Below are 12,461 nucleotides of genomic sequence, written 5' to 3'. Positions count from 1 at the left end.
AATGATCTGATCAACACGGATTCGATTTTTGCATCAATCGGACTTAATGTTAATCTTACATTTTTCGGGATTCGCCTAAGCCATCCCAATATTGGAATCGATAGCAGATTCGATCGGTATAAGCTAATCAATCTGAAACCTTCGATGATCACATTGATGCGAATTGAATTCACCAAGTATACGACAAACTTACTTCCATCACCATATGAGTCTCATTGTGTCGACTACAATAGACAAGTAACAATGGAACAGTGTTTGAATGATGCCATGTTAAACGCACCAAACGCAAGTCTATTCCATGCGACTGTCCAACCTTTCGGTCTTCATCCTGGACATTTGAAATTTTCGTTTGATGAATCGTCTCTACCCAGGAAAGTTTACCTCGACTGTCTATCTAGATCTCGATACAATGAATGTTCATCAATCGATTATAAAACGTTCATTGATATGAGTTCTGAGTATTCTGATCTTCAATACTTAGCAATCACCTTACAACCTGATACACCCAATGCGATTATGACTGAACACCCAAAGCAAACTTTCAGCGAGTACGTAATATTTGTTGGAAGTGTTCTCAGTACTTGGTTTGGTATATCGGTTATAAATCAATTGATTCTAACATTAAGATTCATTGAAAAAATTATTCACTACCCGGATTGAGAGATTAGCTTAAAATTGTCAGATTAATGATGTAAACTTTTTAATCTTTCATTGTCAATAAACATTAATAGTTTATTATTTCAGATTGAATTTGGTGTATTACAATTTAATTCATTTTTTCAAAGAAGTTGATTGTAAGTTAATGGTAATCTAATGTCATCTTAACTCTAATCAAATGTACTGAATTAAATGTTACTCTATAGATGTGACTAGAGGTTGATTTTCAATTAACTGAAATTTAACTCATCTCATGGTCATTCAGAGTTGGTCATTTACGATTATCTTTAGATCAATTATCGACTCCAATTGATTGAAAGGTTTGTTTGCAATTGAATAGTCATCATATTGAATTGAATTTACTCTGAGTTCTTGATGGATTGATATTCGATATTCAGTATTCAGTATTTAATTTAATTCATTTTCTTATCAGTTATTACTTTTAATGTATTAAAATGCGTTTGGTAAAGATATTATCAGTGATTTTCTATGTACTATGTTTTTCTGGTTGCTTTTATCAGTTACATCATTTAACTGATTCTTTCCTGAAATTTAAAATTCGCAGTGAATCAGCTTTCTATTCACCTGAACTGATTGACTTTCCAGCGATAGATTTTGCTATTCCAATTCCAAACGTTTTGAACTACGAATTGTTTGAAAGAAAAAATCCAAAGTTATTAGATAAATTATGTCAATCAACAGGAATGAATTCAAATGGAAAATGTAATATTACCAAAATTAAACAAAACAGTAAAGTATTTAGCTCGGTAATTTCCAATTCTCTGGATGCTGGAGATCTCCACGGAATATTATTCAATCCTAAAAAAGCTATTAAATTTATCAAAATAGCCACGGAAAAAGATGACCAAGTAGAAAAGTATTGTAATGCTATCTCATATTTCAATTCTTACATGATTTACATGAGAATATCATGTTTGAACGGTTCTGACCTTTTGAAAGTGCATACAGATGATTTAAGTAGCTCACTTTCAGTACTTAGTGAGATTGTGATCGGTTTCAATTTCACATCTTTCGGATTACGATTGAGTGAAGCTATTAGTCCAATAGAAGTTGGAATTTCTAAATATCATCAGATCGAAATACAATCGGGAGTTATGAATATCCTAAACATTGGTTTCACCAAATACACAATCAAATCATTACCTTCACCATATGAATCTCACTGTCGTGATTACAATAAAGCATATACACAAGGACATTGTTTAAACCAGAAAACGCTCAACTCGCCGAAACCCAGTCTATTTCATGCAACGGTTCAACCTTTCAACTATTATCCAAATGATATGAAATTTTCTGGATCAGAACCAACATTACCTGAAAGCGATCTTCTTGACTGTAAGGAGAGAGCGAAATATAATGAATGCCGAACAATTAATTATAGAATTGATATCGATGTTTCTCACGAAAATGCTGGTTACTCAGCTCTTGTTATTCTTATAGATCCTATTCTACCAGAATCGATTTATGCAGCTTATCCTGAACGAACTCTGGCTGACTATTTAATATTTGCTGGCAGTATTCTTGGTACATGGTTTGGTGTTTCCGTTATAAGTCAATCGATTGCTTTCGTTAAAATGATTGAAAAAATTGTCAATTATCGATCGATTATTGGTAATTATGATCATGTTACATTGGAAACACTTTCGACAGTCCAGCCATCTCACATAGTAATTAAATAGCAATACTGTCTACAGAACTTTACTTATGATTACTCAAAGAATTGACAAGTTATCAACGAAATAAATTTACTTCATCAATCATCATCCAGAATGGGGAAAAAAAGACGCACAATTATCTTGAAACTAACATTTATCACAATAGAATTACAATGTTATAGTCCATTATATGTTCATAAAGTTTCGTCCTGAATAAAATTCGCATGATTAATTATTTAAGAAAAAATATATCTCCATTCAATTCAGCATTATTATATTTCTATTCAAAATTGTATACTTTTCCTTTATTGAACAATTGATTAACGCAACAAAAAATTAATAGAATAATATAATTAATAGAAGATAAAATCGGTTAATTCTTAAAACTATTGATTCTTTACAATCTACAATTGCAAATTTCTCTGTATATTAATCGAGACAGTGAACATTTTGATCGGAATTTTCAATTCAATTGATCGAGTTGATAAAAGTTTCGAAAAGTTTTTTTAATCAACTTGAATATTTTTCTATATTTTCTCCTCAATAGATGGCGTTAGCTTCTGATCGGATTTTTCCATTCACGAACTTTTCAGTTCCAATGAATTTTTCCTCAATGTTATCGAAAGTTACTCGAAATAGAATAAAATTAACTCAGAGACGATTGGTAGTGAATATTCACTGGTAATCGACCACAAATCTTAAATTTTCATTAGGAAATAATCAACTTATAAGATGAAAAGTTCATACAAAATCGATAAAAAAAATAATCGATCCAAACTATTTACATTATTGAATTGTAACAATATTAACACATAGATTGTTATCAGAGTAAAACAATAATTAAAACTAACGAAAATTTAACACGTCTAATATTGAAACATTGAAGATCTAAATATAACAATTAACTTTCAACGATTTCCTTTAATGTAAATTATAACAATAATTAGTTTGTTTTCCTTAGAGATTATGTTTCATTGTAATTCAATTGTATTAAGATTTTCTTGGAACGACAAATTAATAATAAATTTCTAAATCAATTTCTTTATTAATTAATTAGTACCTGGAAGTATTTTCTAAAAATATTACTGTATATGAACTCTAATCTTTCATCTCAACATTAGAATGAAAATTTAATTGATTTACCAATAATCGTGATATCATTCAACTTACATATGTAAATGTCTTAGATATTATAATATGAACTTTTACTTGGATAAAGTGTATTGATAATTGTTCATTAGATAGAAATCATGATAAGTTGTAATTTGATGAAATTATTTCATCTAATAATCGGATGGCCATCAGATGATGTGAGTGATTCGTTGGCTAGAAAATGTTTCAATCGTTTCAAAATGTCTGGTCGATTGTTGCTAATTTTAGATGATACAAAATGTTCATCTGATCATAACAGATTATTCATAATTTTATCGATAAGTGTTGATGTTTCTTGTGTAATTTCAACACTTCGATTAGGCTTAACCAGTTTGGTCCATGATAAGTTGACCAAAATTTTACTGGGTGACTTTTTTATCGGCCTAAGTCACGAACATGCTTTTCGAATACTTGGTTTAGTTGGATTCATTTGCCTTGGATTTTTTCGAGCCTTCGCATGTCACACAATCAGATCAAAATCTATCGATTGGTACAATCAAATTGATTCAGCTTTTCAACAGAAAACGTTGTCAGCCCAATTATTGGAAATTTCTCCCGATCATCTGATGTTGTTCAAGAAATTGATCGTCTACTTATCTCGACAGTTTCCTCTAATCTCCACAGCGAATAGTTCAGTATGGTTAGCCTGTGGTATTTATTTCGTAATCACTAACCCGATTACCAAAGAATCGTATACATCATTAGCGATATTTATCTTTTGGACTTTAACGCTCTTTTATGGGGTCGTATTCATAGTTCCAGGGGTTTTATGGTTGGCCTTTTGGATAACAATCTTAATCTGCTATTATCATTGTCGCCTGAACACTTCATGGGATGTGACCGAATCAATGATGAAATCGGAATCGTGTAAAAGTTTATCAACTTACTCATTTTATTCTGGACAAATAGCCTTACTATCAAGCCTTGAATTGAGGAATCGTTCAATGAGATACATTTTCTTTGTCGGCTATCACACAGTGACCTTCATCGGAAACCTGGCCTTGTTATATTCATATTTTGCTATTTTCGGAATGCCCTTTGTCGACCGAGGTCTAGGAATACTTGGTTTCAATACTATCGCTACTATCGCAATCGCCTCTCTATTAGCAGCGAAAATGATTGATAAAGTAAACGAAATTCAATCCATGATAATTTTTCACCTTTAATCATCTAATAAAATTGATTAATTTTCTTGCAAACCTACAGATTCAATTGTCTTACAATGGTTATCATAAAATCATCATCATCAACTATCAAAGTAATTTAAGATCTAAATTAAAGGTAAATTATCCTTCAATATTAAATCGATAAAATCATTTAGAAGATTAGATTTTAAATTCTAATCCATTTATAGTCTTTGGATTTACTAGAAATGTTTATCGATTCAAATGGACATCAAATCGGATTCTCGATTGGTGATAGTTTCACCATGGACGATTACTCTTTCCTTATTGTAAGATTATCTCTAATCCCCTTTGATATTAATCTATTTGATTATGTAACCGATATTTTTGAATCTTATTCTTTTAGTATCTTCTTGAAAATTGCTCAACAATGATGCTTTTAATTTGTAATCTCCAAGGATTATTAAGTCCTGATCGCCAATGATAATCCAGTTACAACAATCGAGCAGATAATTGCTGTTAATTTATATCTAAATTATTGTTAATCATCTTGTTTAAAATAAGATTATGATATGAAATGTGTTATTTCATTGGCTCATTCAATTAATATAATCAAAATCAGTTGAGTTTATCAATGAAATTGTGTTTACGAAAAAAATATTTTGAGAGAGATGATCGATCATTAAATCAACTGTCGATAATATTTGATTGAATAACAGTAATTCATAAAAGAAAATAGATTTATCTTGATTGTAACAATTTAATTTAACTCTTATTTTTTTTTCTCTTCCTTTTCATTGAGAACACAAATTGATTCAGTTATATACCTTTCATCATCTTCGCCATCAGTCAACCATGGGATCGAAATTCAAAATTAACTTCCTACTAAATTTATCCAACATTTTCCAACGTTTAAATGAATACAATTAGTAAATTGATTTTGTGTGTTACTAATAAACTGATCAATTAACTTAAATATTGGTTTTCTTTTACAATTTCCAATAGATTGATGTTTAAATACAATATTTGGTGATACCTTTTTTTTTAATATGAGAGTAGGAAGATAATCAGTAAAAAGGTATTTAAGTTTTGGATTTACTATTAATTGTATTAGATGAATCGATGAACAATCAATTAATCCAGTTTCTTCATGATCATAAATTAAAACATGGGAACTTGATTTTAAAATAACATTTTGATTAAAAATAAATGAACACAATTTGAAACAATTGACAATGAAAAATGAAAACAACAACAACAATCAATCAATCAATCAATCAGTCAATGGGCTTAACCATTTAAAGACTGTCATCTAATTTAATTTTTGTCAATCGCAGGGTTTAAATGAGTATTAAATTGTCAACAATTTAACAAATAATGAACAGCTAATAATCAATTGTTATTTTAAATCACGTTTCTAAAACTTATTATCTCAATTTCTGTGATTAAATTAACAATTTCAATTAATAAAAAAAAACTTTACCTTTTCCGGTCAATAGGTTGTCAGGTAAATTGTAATTGTGGTCATTTAGTTAATTATAAATCAATAGTAGTAGTAGCAGTAAACAAGCAAACTTAATCAATTGATTTACATTTACAATAGTTAAATTAACTCATGCTGGTCAAGACTAAATTACATCTATCCATGTACTTTATTGACCATTGGTCAGTTATAATTGACTTTTTGTTAAACACTCCAAGTATACATATCTTATATATATATATTTGTACGGAAGTTAATTATTAGGAATTAATAATTTTGTGATTTAATGTTATTATCACGATTTAAATTGTAAGGTTTAATCATAGGAAATGAAATGAAAAGTTGACCTACTTTCCGATAAGATTATTATTTACATTTAACTTTTCTGTTGTTGATAAAATAATTGATTCTATTATCTAATACGATTCCTTGATTATCGGTAAAATGACCTTCATCATCAATAATAATAATAATAATAACAATCTAATTCCATTGATTTGATTGATTGTAAAAAGGTAAGCAGATTAAGATTATACAGATTAGAGTTGATTACAAGTCGATAATTAGTATCATTAAAACAACAACAACAACAATTAACTATCGAGTAAAAGTTTTGTTATTGTTTCGAGTTTTTTTTGTTCATCTTCGATATTATTATTATTATTGAATTCGGGTCGATATCTTTCAGGTTAATTAGATTGTTTTTCTTTAATCATTTGAAAGTGAAACTGTTTACTACTCGTGATTCTGGGTTGAAATGGTCAATTTTCTGTTTATAAATAGAGACCAGACAACCTTGTTTAGGCTTTGACCATTAAGTGACCAGGCCTTAAAGCGATAGGCCAAATGATTTTTGCAGATTCTTTTCCGTTTTTTTTTCCTTACCTGAATTTATATAAATAAAATGTAAATACAGTTTCTTGTTCAACAATTACCTTAATTGTTGCTTTTCACTTTGTTATGGTAATTTAAATTGGAAACGATAAACAAGATGATTAGTCTAATTGTTACGAAAAATAAACTAATTCTGAAAGTTTATTTATTTTTTTTTACTCTGATTCGTTAGTTGTGTAATGTTTTGTTCATTGTAATAATTTAAATTGGCTAATCTAAAGTTTGAATGTAACAATTTATTAATTGTCTGTCTATTATTGATGATGATGATTTCCAACAAAATTTATGATAATCTTTGAATTTAAATTGTTGAAATTAGGTTTAAGATTGTAAAGTCTATTTAATAGTAATTTGATTGAGTGTGAATAATTTTAATAACAATATTGATTGATTATCGGATTAACTTTGGTGTTAGATGATCAATTATCAAATCTAATTGTGGTCAGTTAATTGTTACTTGATATTTTCTTTTTTTTTCTCCATTCAATTAGATAATTGTAATGTATTATTTAAATACACTAATTATCACATCGATTAGCCCCAATGAGAGTGCTAATCAACAATTAATCTCAATAAAAGTTAATATAATAATTACAGATCGTAATTGTTAAGGTGTCATTAAGACAACTAATTAACTCAAATTAACTCTTATTAATAATAATGAATTTAGATGTAACCGGATGGACCAATTGAAACAACAACAATTAATCAATTGTAAAAACAAAAATTTCCATTGATTGTTAAATGAGTTAATTGTTAATACTAAAATTAACTGATTGGGTAATGAATGAAGCTGAACTTTTTTACATTTCAATTTCCTATGATGATGAGATGATAATCTTGATTATAAAGTCTTGAAACTAATCAAATTAAATTGTGACCAACGAAAACAAATTAATAATAATAATTTAAAGTTAACAGAAGATTAAAAATAACGGTAAATATATATATCATGATATTATCGTGGTATCTATGTTTAACCAGAACGGTTATCATGTATTATATTATCATGATAACTTTTTTTTAATCTTAATCTTAATCTTGTGATGTAATGATAATATTAACTCATGAATGAGAAATATTATTATTAATTTTAAATTCATTTATTTAAACTAATTAGTTTGATGGAAACTGTCATGATTAAGTGAATATTAATTGATTATGATGAGAGATAATTAAACTTGTCAAACTTGTTGTGGATTAATTGGTAATCAATGTTTACAATCATTGAGAGATTAAAACAAAAGTAAATTGTATCATAACATTTTTTGATTATCATGATGCTTAATTGGGCAACAAATTGTAATTTAGATTAACAACAACAGCAACAAATATGTATCACAATTGATTAAGCAAAATCAATTAGATCATTTTCTTATAATATTTGATTAATATCAGAATCAATTTATATATTAATATAATATATTGATTAAGTTAAACGCGATTTTAGATAATAGTAAATTACCCTGAGGATATTAGACTTTTGATTATCGAGATTAAATTTTGTATTAATATTTACTAATCGTAAATTGTTATCATCATGATCGCCATCATCATAGTCTTTATCGCCTTCGCACTGATATTGATGATATTATTATTTTTAGTGGGAGAAAAGGTCGTTAGAAGATACATTTGATAAAAAGATGATGATGATTTTGAAGATGACCGGAAGATGATCAGTGTACTAATGTCTGGTTGATCATTTAAACTTAGAGAGGAAAAGAGATGAGGATGATGAAGATGATGAAGATAATGGAGAAATAAATAGTATTCATTACCTGTTTCATCTTCATCTTCATCTTCATCATCATGTTCAAGAACTGGACTGTACTTATCATCCTTATCTTGCCTAATCTTTTATGCTTAACAATACGTGAGGTCATTTTAATTCAATTTCACCACGAGCACACTTTCAATTTCATCTTCATCCCTCATCCTCATCCTCATTTTCAGTCTTATCTTCATCTTCATTTTCAACTTCTTACTTGATTTACTGTTAGTTTACATCAACAATACATTAATTGAAATGATGAGTGGTAACAAGATTTACCCGCAAGGTGAATTGACAATTGGGAAAATTTTATTTTTCTGATCAAGTAAATTATGTTGACAATTTAAATTGTTTCAATTGGATTAAAATTGAGAAGAAACAAAATTACATGTTAATAATTAACTTTCACCTAAATTGTTTCACGACAACAACTATTTTCAAACTGATCATGAATCAAATTGATAATTAGTGTTAATTTAATTTAAACTAACGTATTAGATATAATTAAACTTGAGGAAGTTTTTCATTTTCTTTGACACAATTTGGCAAAAGTAGCAAATAAACAAATAAACAATTTGTCGATTGATGATTTTTAATTACTACTTAATTTAATTAGCGATAAACAATCAAATTTACTCTCAAATGATCTTAATCAAAAGTAATTTACAATCAATACAAATTTGAACCATTAAATTGATTGATGTTTAATGATTGAGAAAAAAAACAAATTATCTCTACTAAATCAAGTTCAACAATCAATTTGTTTTAATGGGTTAACAAATTTGATTCCTTATCATTATCAATATCTTATTAAATTAACAATCAATCATATTGGAAATTAACTTGAAATCACCTTTTGTTTTTAATTGTTGATCAACATTTAAATCAATCAGGTAACAATTTAATTTTTACGTCTATCATAATGAGGATGATTTTGCAATTAGTTAATCATGTTTGTACGTGCTGATACATTTTATCTTGATTTTCAACACTTAATCAGTTAAGATAAATGTTTCTAACTGGATTTAGATTAACTAAATTAACTATTTTAAAGTGAAAGTGATTAACTGGTTTGTAGTGAAGGGTATAAAAACGTGTCCCCGATAATCCAGAATTTTGGATCACTAGAATGATTTGAATTCTCGATTTATGCTTATTTAATCTTTTCTTTAATTACATTACTCATTTTAATTTGCTTTTACTAACAATTTACTCATTCGCTTAATTGTTCTAATTAATCAACCTTAATTGTTTTTGATCACTAAAGTGATATACTTTTAATCATCAACAATTGAGACTCAACAATTAACAAATTTAGTTTCTATTCAACAATATAAACTTTTCTTATCCCTTTTCTATTTAACAATTAACCAAATTTTCATTAACCAATTAGAATTAATAATATCCTGAATTTCTATATGAAATCAAAATTAGTTAACCAATTAATTAATTATATTCCTATAAGAATATTTGATTAACAATTAACTAATTTTCCTATTTAACCAAAATTTCCTATTCTTTCTATGTTAAAATTAAGAACACAAAAGTGTCACTTTAAGAAAGGAAAACTTTTCTTTCTTTGCTTCTTTCTTTTGCTTTTCTTTGCTTTCTTTTTCTTACAGCTTATTTAAGCTGTTACCTTTTTCCTCATCCTTTTGTTTAACCTGTTACATTGTTATCTTGGTTAAAAAACAAGAGCCCAGATTATCAAAAGATGATTTGTCTGCCCAATGTGTCTCCATTATAATAATGTTAACCCATTTCATCATTTAATTTTGTTTCATTTTAATTAATCTCTAAGAAGATTTTCCCCTATTTGTAATCAAATTTGTTACCCCCAATTAATCCACATTTAATCATCCTTTCAACTAATTGTAACCTCAGTTGAAAATTACATCCAATTCTTACAGTTGAATGCTTGGTATAACTCTGTTAAGTCTAATACTCATTCAATTCCAGTTGAATATTTACTCTTATTCCAGTTCTCAATTAAGTTTTTCTTGACCATCAACCAGTTAAGTTTTCTTAATTCAGTTTAATAAAAAGTTCTTTAAGAAGTTCAATTAGTTCCATTTCAAAATTAGTGATCACTGAGTGATAAATTTTCGGTAACACGAGTTAGTGTATTGGCTATCCTAAAAGAATCTGTTCAATCTGATTAAGTGGGCAGATTAATCTTCTGATTACTCTTTCAACTTCACATAAGTTGCTGAGAATATTGAAATTCTCAATCTCTACGAGATATACACATCTCACCACGAACTCAACACAGTTCAACCTAATCACTTTCACGATTAAACCCCACAATATTGGCGACCCAGGCAGGATAGTCAATTCATCCCATAGCTCATACTACCCAAGATTTCCTTGTGTTTCTCACCTGTGCTTCACGTGCTAATCGAAATGGCTCCTAAAAAATTACCTAAACGACTTGGTAGACCTCGTAATCCACCACAGTCACTTCAGTTTCCGATGATACCTCATCAATGCCACACCGGTACTTCCACAACAACTTCAATCTTCATCTCAACACCCACCAGCTACTCCACACCTTCCTCAGAGATCTACTCGTAATGCTATTAGTGTTAATGAAAAATCTTAAAGATATTAACTTCGATGAAACAAATTTTCTATTTGAACAATGGCATGTTTCCATTCCAATACGTTCCCTGGCTCAGAAGAAATTAACCGAAGTGGTTAAAACTAATCTCCTGTTGCTCGGTGAAAATTTGACTTCTGAAGAAGTTCTTAATCTTACATTTGGTGACATCAAGGATCAATCCATCCTGATTGGATTCTGGAATTCCGTAATCAAGATATTAACGAGGTGAGATACAAACTTTCATCCAAACCATTGGTTCTGATGAATCAATAATCTTTGGCCTAACAAATAACGAATTGTCAGAAATTCCGTTATCTCTTGGATCTATCAAAAGATCAAAACAATTTTAAATATAGTTGACCCAATTCCAGTCTCAACTTCACAATCAACATCCCATTCAACCCTGAATGAAATTTTGAATGCTACTAATCTTTAGAAATATTCAAACAGTTGAAACAAGATCCCCATGTTCCTGAATTCACCCGTGGTGAAGATCAATTTTCATGGCTTACAAAACTCGAGATCGATTATTAAAGAAAATGTCGACGATCCGACTCGTCTCCGTTTGCTTCAGAAAGCTATGGCTTATGAAATTAAGTCATCAGCAACTGATTTGGAATCAATCGATGATTATTCTTCTTATGTATCCGCTTTATTCGAAAAACTTCGAACCCCTGAAAGTCAATACTCCGCTGAGTTTGAACTTCAACAATGCAGATTCAATCCTGAAGAACATCCTGAAAAATTCTTTTCAGATATGAAACGATTAGTGAACAAATCATTAGGTAATGTTAATGATCGAGTTTTTCTTTCTCTTGTGCTTCAACACATACCAAAGTATATCCGCGATGATATATATACTTTAGGTATTAATGATGATCGAACCAAGATCTTCAATTTTCTTACGAGAAAACATTTCGACAATCAAGTCGCAAAACAAAAAGACAATCGTCCAAAACGGGACAACAACAACGCTAATAAAAGCGACAACAAGCCGAATAATAAGCTTTTCAAAAGTGCCAATTTCAATGGTCAGTCTACATCCACATCTTCATCCAACAACAACAACCGTAATAATAGTAACAACAATAATTACAATCCT

The sequence above is a fragment of the Panonychus citri genome, unplaced genomic scaffold (assembly GCF_014898815.1).
Source record: "Panonychus citri isolate SS breed McGregor unplaced genomic scaffold, ASM1489881v1 Contig00129, whole genome shotgun sequence".
Classification (NCBI taxonomy): domain Eukaryota; kingdom Metazoa; phylum Arthropoda; class Arachnida; order Trombidiformes; family Tetranychidae; genus Panonychus; species Panonychus citri.
Note: the sequence above shows the minus strand (reverse complement) of the source record.